Source organism: Asparagus officinalis, chromosome 6 (genome assembly GCF_001876935.1).
Source record: "Asparagus officinalis chromosome 6, Aspof.V1, whole genome shotgun sequence".
NCBI lineage: Eukaryota > Viridiplantae > Streptophyta > Magnoliopsida > Asparagales > Asparagaceae > Asparagus > Asparagus officinalis.
In genome coordinates this window covers 23821563-23831459 of record NC_033799.1, presented here as the reverse complement: position 1 = coordinate 23831459, position 9897 = coordinate 23821563, and positions in this window count along the sequence as shown.

The window sequence follows — 9897 nt, the reverse complement described above, 5'->3', positions numbered from 1 at the left end:
TGGTATCCTGTGCAATCCCCAGGTCATCCAATAACACCTGCAACCACAAAGCCTCCTTCACAGCTTCAGAAAACACCATATACTCTGCCTCCGTAGTGGAGAGAGCCATTGTAGACTAAAGTGTGCATCTCCAACACACTGGTGTTCTTGCTACTATAAACACATTTCCAGTAGTAGATCGGCGCTTGTCAAGATCCCCCACATAACCGGAATCTACATAACCAATACAATCCTGCCCATTCTTCCCATTCTTCTCGAATACCAAACCAACATCCATGGTACCTTTTATATACTATAGAATCCATTTCACGGCCTCCCAATAACCCTTCCCTGGGTCGTGTATGTACCTAGAAACCATGCTCATGGCCTGTGATAAATCTAGCCTTGTACACACTATCGCATACATTAAGCTACCCACCGCATTGGCATATGGAACATTGGACATGTATTCACGGTCCTCAACTGAAACAGGTGACATCTTAGCTGATAGCTTAAAGTGGGGAGCTAATGGAGTACTCAACGCCTTGGCATTGCTATTATAACTGAATTTCTTCAGCATCTTCTGTAAGTAATTCCTCTGTGTAAACTTCAGCCCCCCCTTCACCCTGTCTCTCTCAATCTCCATATCCAATATCTTCTTTTCTTCTCCAAGATCCTTCATCTCAAATTCGGATGACAGTTCCTTTTTCAACTTTCTAATAGCTAAAGTATTCTTGTAAGTAATAAGCATATCATTAACATATAACAGCAAATAAATATACTCACCATTCTGTAGCTTGTGCATGTAAACACACAGGTCATATAGGCTTCTCGTTTATCCTCGGCTAATCATGAAGTCATCATATCTCTTGTACCATTGTCGTGGTGATTGATTAAATGCGTAAAGAGACTTCTTCAGCTTGCATACTAATTCTTCCTTTCCTGCAGCTTTGAACCCCATAGGTTGTGAGCTTGCATACTAATTCTTCCTTTCCTGCAGCTTTGAACCCCATAGGTTGTGTCATGTAGATCTCCTCTTCTAAATTGAACCCCATAGGTTGTGTCATGTAGATCTCCTCTTCTAAATCTCCATGTAGAAAGGCTGTCTTAACATCTATCTAGATCAAATCTAAATCCAGCTATGCCACCAACGCCAATAGTATTCTTATCGACAAATGCTTTACAACAGGTGAGAATACCTCATTGTAATCTATGCCCTCAAGCTGGGCATACCCTTTGGCAACCAATCTGGCTTTATATCGAATTTCCCCAATAGAAGATCCTTCTTTCTTCATATATACCTACTTGCATCCAATAGCTTTCTTATCATTCGGTAGCTTTGTAAGTTTCCAAGTGTCATTCTTATGAAGAGACTGCATCTTTTCCTTCATAGCTTCCCTCCATCTAATCGAATCAGATCTTGACTATGCTTCCCTAAATGTAGAAGGAACCAAATCATCGACGACTTCTACTGATAAAGCATATGCAACCATGACATCATCATATCTAGCTGGCTGACGAATGTTTCTTCTTGGTCTATTAGCTAAAATGGACTCCTAAACATGACCATGTTCCTGAGTCCCAACATCCACTGTATCCTTCACTTGCCCGTCTGTCATATCATCTCCTCCCAGTGTCACATGTGTAGGAGTCTCAATAGATACAATGCTATCTGAAGTCTATGGAGTTACATCTTCCTCCACCTGTTACGATACCCCACTAGTCTGGCCTTCCTCCACCTACTGAGGAATCTGAGACCTCATCATGTGAGCCTCATCAATCGTGACATCTCTGCTAATGATCATCTTCTTGTCTTGTGGATCCCACACTTAAAGCCTTTAACTCCATCTCTAAATCCCACAAAGACTGCTTTCCTCGACCTCAGATTCAATTTATCATCACTGACATGGTAATAAGAAGGACACCTAAATATCCGAAGCAACTCATAGTCACTAGCTACCGAACCAGACCAATGCTCCATAGGATTCTTTCCATGTATCGCAGTGCACGAAAACCTATTCATGAGATGGCTTGCTTAAACCAACGCCTCAACCTAAAAGGATCTTGACAATCTACTCTGTATCATCATACATCGCACCTTCTCCAGCAAGATACGGTTCAACCTTTCAACCACCCCGTTTTGTTATGGTGTCTCACGAACTGTGAAGTGTCGCCTAATGTCGTGATCCTAGCAAAACTACACAAACATATCACTCTTGTACTCATCACCATTATCCGAATGGAGTACATTCACCTTTCTACCTGTCTGCAGCTCCACTTTCTTCTTCTACTCCACAAATATATCCAGGACCTCATGTTTATGCTTCATGGGGTATACCCAATTCCTCCTGGAATAATCATCAATGAAAGTGATAAAATAATTGGCCCCACCAAGAAATGTGTTCTTGGAAGGACCCCAAATATCAGTATGAACATAATCCAATATACCTTAGGTATTGTGAATTGTGGGGCTGAATTTCACTTTTGTCTTCTTCCCAAGTATGCAATGTTGACACAGCTCCATCTTGCTGGTCTTTGCACCCTTCAATAGTCCCTGTTTTGCTAATACCTACAGGGACTTATCACTAGTGTGTCCCAATCTCATATCCCATAAGTTGGTAGTATCTTTCTCTGTGGTAATCGAAGCTGCCAGAACCCCTGTTACTGTCTTGCCCTTCAAGTAGTAAAGTTTGTTTTCCCTAACACCTCGCATCACTACCATGGACCCTTTTGTGACCTTCAGAGTTGTATTCTCCAAGATCACCCTATAGCCAACTGTCTCCAAAGTTCCAAGTGAAATGATATTCTTCGTTAAATTGAGGAACGAATCTCACTTCCTTCAACTCCCTAGTCACCCTATTACACATCCTGATCCGGACTTTACCAATACCACTGATAGGGCATACGTGGTCATTACCCATGAGCACGACATCCCCTCTTTCAAACTCCTCAAAGCTGGAGAACTAATCCATCCTCGGGCAAATATAGTACGTAGCACCTGAATCCAACAACCACTCCGTAGAGTCGGCATAACAAACTAACGGTAATGCTGGGCATGAATAGCCTGAAGAATCTGAATCTGAATTATCGCCACTAGATTTGGTAATATTCACTTCTGAAGCATGTACGGCTTTCCCCTTATTCTTCCCGGCTCTGTCCTTCAACTTTGGGCAGTCAATCTTCCAATGTCCCTCTTCTTCACAGAAGCGATATTGATTCCTACTAACACTCTTATAGCCACCTCCTTACTTCGACTTGGAGTGATTAAATGCACGGCGGTTTGGACTATGGCCTCTCACTACCAATGTATTTCCTGATGCTTTCTCGGAGGGTTCACTATCTCTCTTCATCAACACATAGTTCACCAATGCTGAGGTCACCTCCTTTTAGCGGACAGTGATTCTACCATTGATCATCGTAAGGACAAATGTACCAAAATCATCCTCTGGCAATGAACATAGCAACAACATCACCTTATCTTCATCCTCTACCATGATATCCACATTGGCCATATCTGATATCAATTTTGTGAAGTTATTGATATGTTCTCTAATAGAAACTGCCCTCTTCATCTTAAATTGGTAAAACCTCTTCTTCAAGTGAAGCTAATTCTCAATGCTCTTCGTAATATACTTCTCATTGAGTGTTTCCCACAACCATTTCGTTGACGTGTCGTTCATCACATCATAGATCAAATTCGGCGTCAAACATGATCGAATAACTCCATACGCTCTACTATTTATTTTCTTCCAAATCTTATCCTCCATGTCTTCAGGTTTCTCTTGTAACTCAAGAGTCTCCTCCAAATTTTGGGCGTCTAATGCATCCATCACTTGACACCTCCACAAACTGAAATTTATCTTGCCATCGAATTTTTGAGAATCAATTTTTGTATTATTAATGCTCAACCCTTGTATCGCCTTTGAAAGAGATGATCCTGATGTACTCGTTTCACCCATGTTGATTATCCAATCTCTTCAAATGAGAATCCAAGCCCTAGCTTTCTTCTCCAAATCAAACACCAAGTCAAACCCAGAGCTCTGATACCACTTGTTGTGCACAGCGAAACCGAAGGTACACAAATACAAACGAAATTGGAATACTTATCAACAACCAAACAAGTAACACAAATGCAAGACAACAAATTTTACGTGGTTCGGCAAATCTGCCTGCGTCCACGGGAGCGACACAATAATTCTTATTAATAACAAGAAATTACAAATAAGAGAGATGATCTCAAACTTAAGATCTCTCAAACAAATAGCAATTGATTTTAATCTAAAATCAATGCTCAAACACACTCTCTCTATTACAATAACTTCCCCAATTAATATTCACCAACCCCTTCTCAACAGTAAATGAGAACAGGGACAAAAGGGAATAACAATCAGAAATTTACCAAACTGCATGAAGAAGGGAAGCTCAAGAAATTATCGCCGCCAATCTCTTCATCTCTCTCTGCTCTCGTGCTCACTAATTCGCGCACGAATAAGGTTTCCCTTTTATAGGGAATGATGCGGCATAATTATGTACCAAAATTGCAAGTGCACAATTTATCAAGTTATAGTATAAAAAATATCGATCCCACGAGGAAGGTGATTTTAAGATATTATTAGAAATGATTCTTATCTTTTTGTGCGTGACAAATAGGACTAAAGAGGAGTGATAAGTGAATGTGATTGTGGAGAGATAGAGAGAGTGGAAGTGATAGTGTGTAAATCGGCACGAGATATAAGTGAGAGTGGATGTGACAAAGAATGAATATGATCAATAAGGCAAGAAGGAAAAGGAAAATAAAAATCAAGAATAAAGAAAATAAAATTCAAGAATAAAAGAAAATGCAAGAAATTAAAGATGGTGGATTCAATTATAGATATGGGTAATCTACAATTGAACCCACTTCTTAGAAAAGGGTGATTCCCTAGAGGGTTCTAGCCTAAAGGCGAATCAAACAAAATAAAAATAAACAAAAAGAAAAACTAAACCCAAGAGGGTTCTAGCCTCAAGGTGAATAGTATAAGAAATTAAAATCTAACTACAAAATAAATTGCAAAATCTAATTACAAAATAAAATTACAAGAATTAAATGCAAGAAAATAAATCTACTCTATAAGCATGAAATAAATCTAAGGCAAGAGGGTTCTAGCCTCTTGGCTATTTAACAAGAAAAATAAAATCTAATTACAAGCATGAAAATAAATCTAACTAATAAGCAATAAAAGAGAAATAAAAGAGAAAAAGGAAAGAAATGCAAACCTTCAAATAATTCTCCATCTTCATCTTCATCTTCATCATCCAACAAAGAGAAGAAGAGAAAAATTTAAAGTGGTGAAAAAATTATTTTTATTAATTGCAACTAAAGTTACAATTTTTGGAAGGCCTTCTCAATTAAGAGTAGCCCTCCTCTCCAAAAGGAGTTACAAAAATTTTCACACCTCTAACCCCTCACTCTCTACCCCTATTTATAGTAAACATCAGTGAATGAGAGCCATTGGATTGAAATCTTATCCAAAAACAACAAATTTCAGCCTTAGATTCGTAACAGACTGCCCAGCGTATCGATGCAGGCATCGATACAGGCATCGATGCAGGCATCGATGTCGGTATCGATGCAGGCATCGATGCCGCCATCGATGCAGGCATCGATGCCTGCCCTTCTCCTTTTGCTGTCCGCAGAATTCCTCTTCTATTGACTTTTGGACTTGGATTTTGGGCTTTTGCTTGGGCTTTTGGCATTTCTTGGGCTTTTCTTCTTTTTCTTAGCTTGGGCTTTTGGATAATTTGGAAATTAATTTTCCAATTGGCTTCATTTCTTCATTTAATCAACGGGTTTTTGAGAGACGGGAGTTTGAAGTTTATTCTTCATTAACCTAAAATTAAACATAAAAACAGTTATTAGTGGTATATTTATTCATATAAAATAGATAATGAGGGTATAAAACTGTAATAAAATGTGATTATCAAATACCCCCACACCTAAACTTTTGCTAGTCCTCTAGCAAAGAAAATAAAAAGAAAATCCTAACTCACTTTCGCAGGAATCACGGTTGTATTTAGCGTATACAACAAGCCTTTAAACCCCTAGGTTACCCTAGTGGACGAGTTATAGTCTCGTGAGGGTTTGCAGTGAATATACCCACAAAATTCGGTCAACTTGCCAAGTTAAATAAGTCAGTAAATAACAGATTTTCCTTGATATATTTAAACATTTTAATTGAAGCTAGTTAATAATCAAGAAAACGTTTTTATATATAACTCCAATGTAAATCCCCTAGAAAAAAAATTTTCATTATAGCAATACAAAACCAAGTCAAATCTTAGAAATTTAATTAAAAAGTTTTGAAAAGAACATGCCAACTCTTTGTTTTAAATAACTTTCAAGTCTCTTGATCAAAAATTGTTTTTTTAGACCATATATACAAAACAACAATATATATAAAAACAATGGTTAGTGTTATATATATATATATATATATATATATTTTTTTTTTTTGTGCCCATTTTTCGCACTCTTCTTTTATAAGGTTATTTTTTTTAATATATGTATGTGTAAGTATATATAGTCTTTTAAAAAAATTTGTGTAAATTAAGATAACTTGAAAAAATATTTTCAACTCTAAGTTAAGCATGCAAAAATTTCATTATTTTTAATTAAAAATCTAAGGTAAGACTTAAGTAAAGTATACTAGTTGAAAAATCATTTCTTAAGAATTTTATTTGGAGTTATCATAAAAGGTGAACTTGAATATGTCACTAACTAAGAATTAGAAAATTTAAAATCTATCAATTTGATCAATTATTACTTAACTCTATTAATTTGGCAAGTGAATCTTTTTTTTTTTACTAACAAAAGATAAATTAATTTGGCAAGTGAATTTTTTTTTTTAAATACTAAAACAAAATACTAACTAGCAAAACAAAAGCTTAACTAGCTTACACCCCCATACCCAGACTTTGCAATGTCCTCAATGCAAATAATATCCAAAATATCACAGTTTAATAAGTACATGCTGATAAAATCAAAGACTGGGTAAAATAGAAAGAACATCCCTCACTGCTCATCTCCTGATATATCGTCATCCACATCATCAGCGGCGGCTGCTGAACTCGGTCCCGCCTCATCCTCTCCTGGGAAATCATCTGGCTGAAATGGTGTGATATAACTAAACTCGGTCCCGCCTCATCCTCTCCTGGAAAATCATCTGGCTGAAATGGTGTGATATAACTATGAAGCTCAGGTGGAGGTCCATCTGTATCTCCATGTTCTCTCTGCCATCCTCTCGCCAAATATGTCAGGGTATCGGTAGAGTAGCTGATCTGACCCTGCATCTCGTGTACATGTCGCTGTATCCTGTGTATCTGTATCTGCATCCTGTCCAAGCGACTCCGCATCGTATCCATCTCCTCTCGGGTAGGGTCATGTGTAGCTGGCTGGTGCTGAGGAGGCTCTCTACCTGAAGGACCGGACTGATCTCGTCCTAAAATGCTCCTCCTCACAGTCTGATCATTCAGTAACCCCTTTCCTGCTTCTAACCTATCCTCTGCGAATACTGGAACATGAAATCTATGGCAGAGTCTAGTGATGAAATAGGGGTAAATGAGCTGAGTACGTGATGCAGACTGTGTCCTGACCCAATCTAACACATTCTCCACTGATGAGCGCATCCATATAAATATAATCCTCGCTATATCAAATCGCTGACCAGTGGCTATCCAAAAGAGAAGAAGAATATCGTGTGGGGTAATGACGGAGTATGCAGTGGTGGGTTTCAAATCAAAGTTCAGGAAAAGATTAAGTAATCTATATTCTGGTTTGAGATTTCCTGAACCGAAACTAGATGTAAAGACCCTCCCACACAAGGTTGCAGACATGTTGTTGTATTCTGGTGTACCAGGCTGTAAAGTGGATGCTAAATGGAAGTAATCTGGTACATCACTGGGTGGCTCTGCAAGGTCAAGGGTAGCACGGATAGTGGAAAGATCAAAAATAACCCTAACACCCCTTATGATAGAAAAAGCTGAATATTCTCTATCTGGATCAATCTCCCATCCAGAATAGAACTCATGCACTAATGAAATGTTGGCTTTTGCTAAGGGTTTAGTCATCATGCTCCTAAGACCTACTGCAGATAACATGGTGACTGTGGAATGATATGTATGCAGTGCACTCATCTGAAATCCCCTCTCAAAATGAATGTTAAGACCCACAATTCTAGCTAAAATAGTGGGTCTATCTATGTCGGTATCAGATGGATCAGAGGATGATGAACTTGCTCGAGATTTCTTTCTGGGAGGCATCTACAGAGAAAGAAAAGAAAAGAAGAAAAGAAAAAAAAATTAATAAATTTTTATTTATTCATTTATTTATTTAGTTACAAATTGTTCAACATGAGTTAATTTCAAGTTATCAGAATTTCTTTTGACAATAAATTCCCTCAAAATTATTATTTGAGAAATCAAAAATGTTAAAATTTTGCTAACTTGATCGGTGAAACATACATGTTGAAATGACAATTATAAGCTAAACCTTACAATTGTTGAATAAAATATCCAGTATAAATTTCCGAATGTGAGAAGTATCCAATTAGACTTTTATTTGACAAATTACTTATATTTGCACAAAACACCCTAAATTCAAATTTATTTTTGCAAAAACCCCCCCTAAATTTTTTTTTTGATTTGCATAAAACACCCAATTTGTTTTTTTTTCTTTCAATTTGAAATCACGTACCCAATTATTTGTTTTTACACAAAAACCCTAAGAATTTTCGGATTTTGCATGAAACACCCCTTTTTTTTTGAAATTTTCGGATTTTGCACAAAACACCCCTAAAAAAAATTTCTTTTTTTTTTGTCAGATTTTTGAACAAGATATTCTAAGTTCAAACCCCCAAGAAATTTTCAAATTTGCAAACAACCCCCTCCAATTTTCGGGTTTTGAATAAACACCCCCAATTTTCGGATTTTGAACAAAAATCCCTAAATTGATCATGAATCCACACAAAATATGATAATCATTCATTACTACCCATGATTCATTCACCAATTCATCCATGAGAAAAAAAATTACAAGATCAAGTTTAGAAATCATACCTTGGGGAGATGAGGATGAAGCCCTAAAGATTGCAGAAACAACCCTCCAAAATTTCTTGATTTATGTGGGTGAATTCGGGTTTGAGAGGGATGGAGAAATCGGGTTTGGGAAGTGGGTTCGGTTTTGGGGATATAGGAAGAAGAAAACAAAAAGGGGGAAGAAGAAGGGGTTCGGGTTTTGAGGCAGCAGGTTGCCAGCATCGATGCGGGCATCGATGCCGGCATCGATGCTGGCATCGATGCCAAAACGATTTATTTTTTTTTTTTTTGTTCTTCGTTTTCGTTTCTGGGCCTCAGTTCTTGGGCCAACAGTTTATTATTTATTTATTTTTTCTTTATGGGCCTATTAAAATTTTGTTGTTGTTTTTGTGTTTTTTTTTTTTAAGTGAAAAAAAAAGTGAGAAAATATGTATATATTTTTTTTTTTGTGAAAAAGCAAAATAAGAAAATATGTATATATATATATATATATATTTTTTATATTCTTTTTTTTTTTTTTTTACAGATAATGAGGTTCATGAAGAACCAATACCTCTTCCTCTCCGAGCGTAGAAAATTCTAAAAATGGTTTCAGACGTTGACCATTTATTTTAAAAATATTACCATTTTTAGGATTTTCTATCTCGACAGCTCCATGTGGAAAAACTTGTTTAACAAAAAATGGACCTGTCCATCTTGATCGCAATTTCCCCGGAAAAAGATGCAATTTTGAATTGTACAATAAAACTTTCTGTCCTGGAGAGAAATTTTTTCGCAAAATTGATTTGTCATGAAAAATTTTGGTTTTCTCTTTGTAAATTTTTGAATTTATGTATGTATCATTCC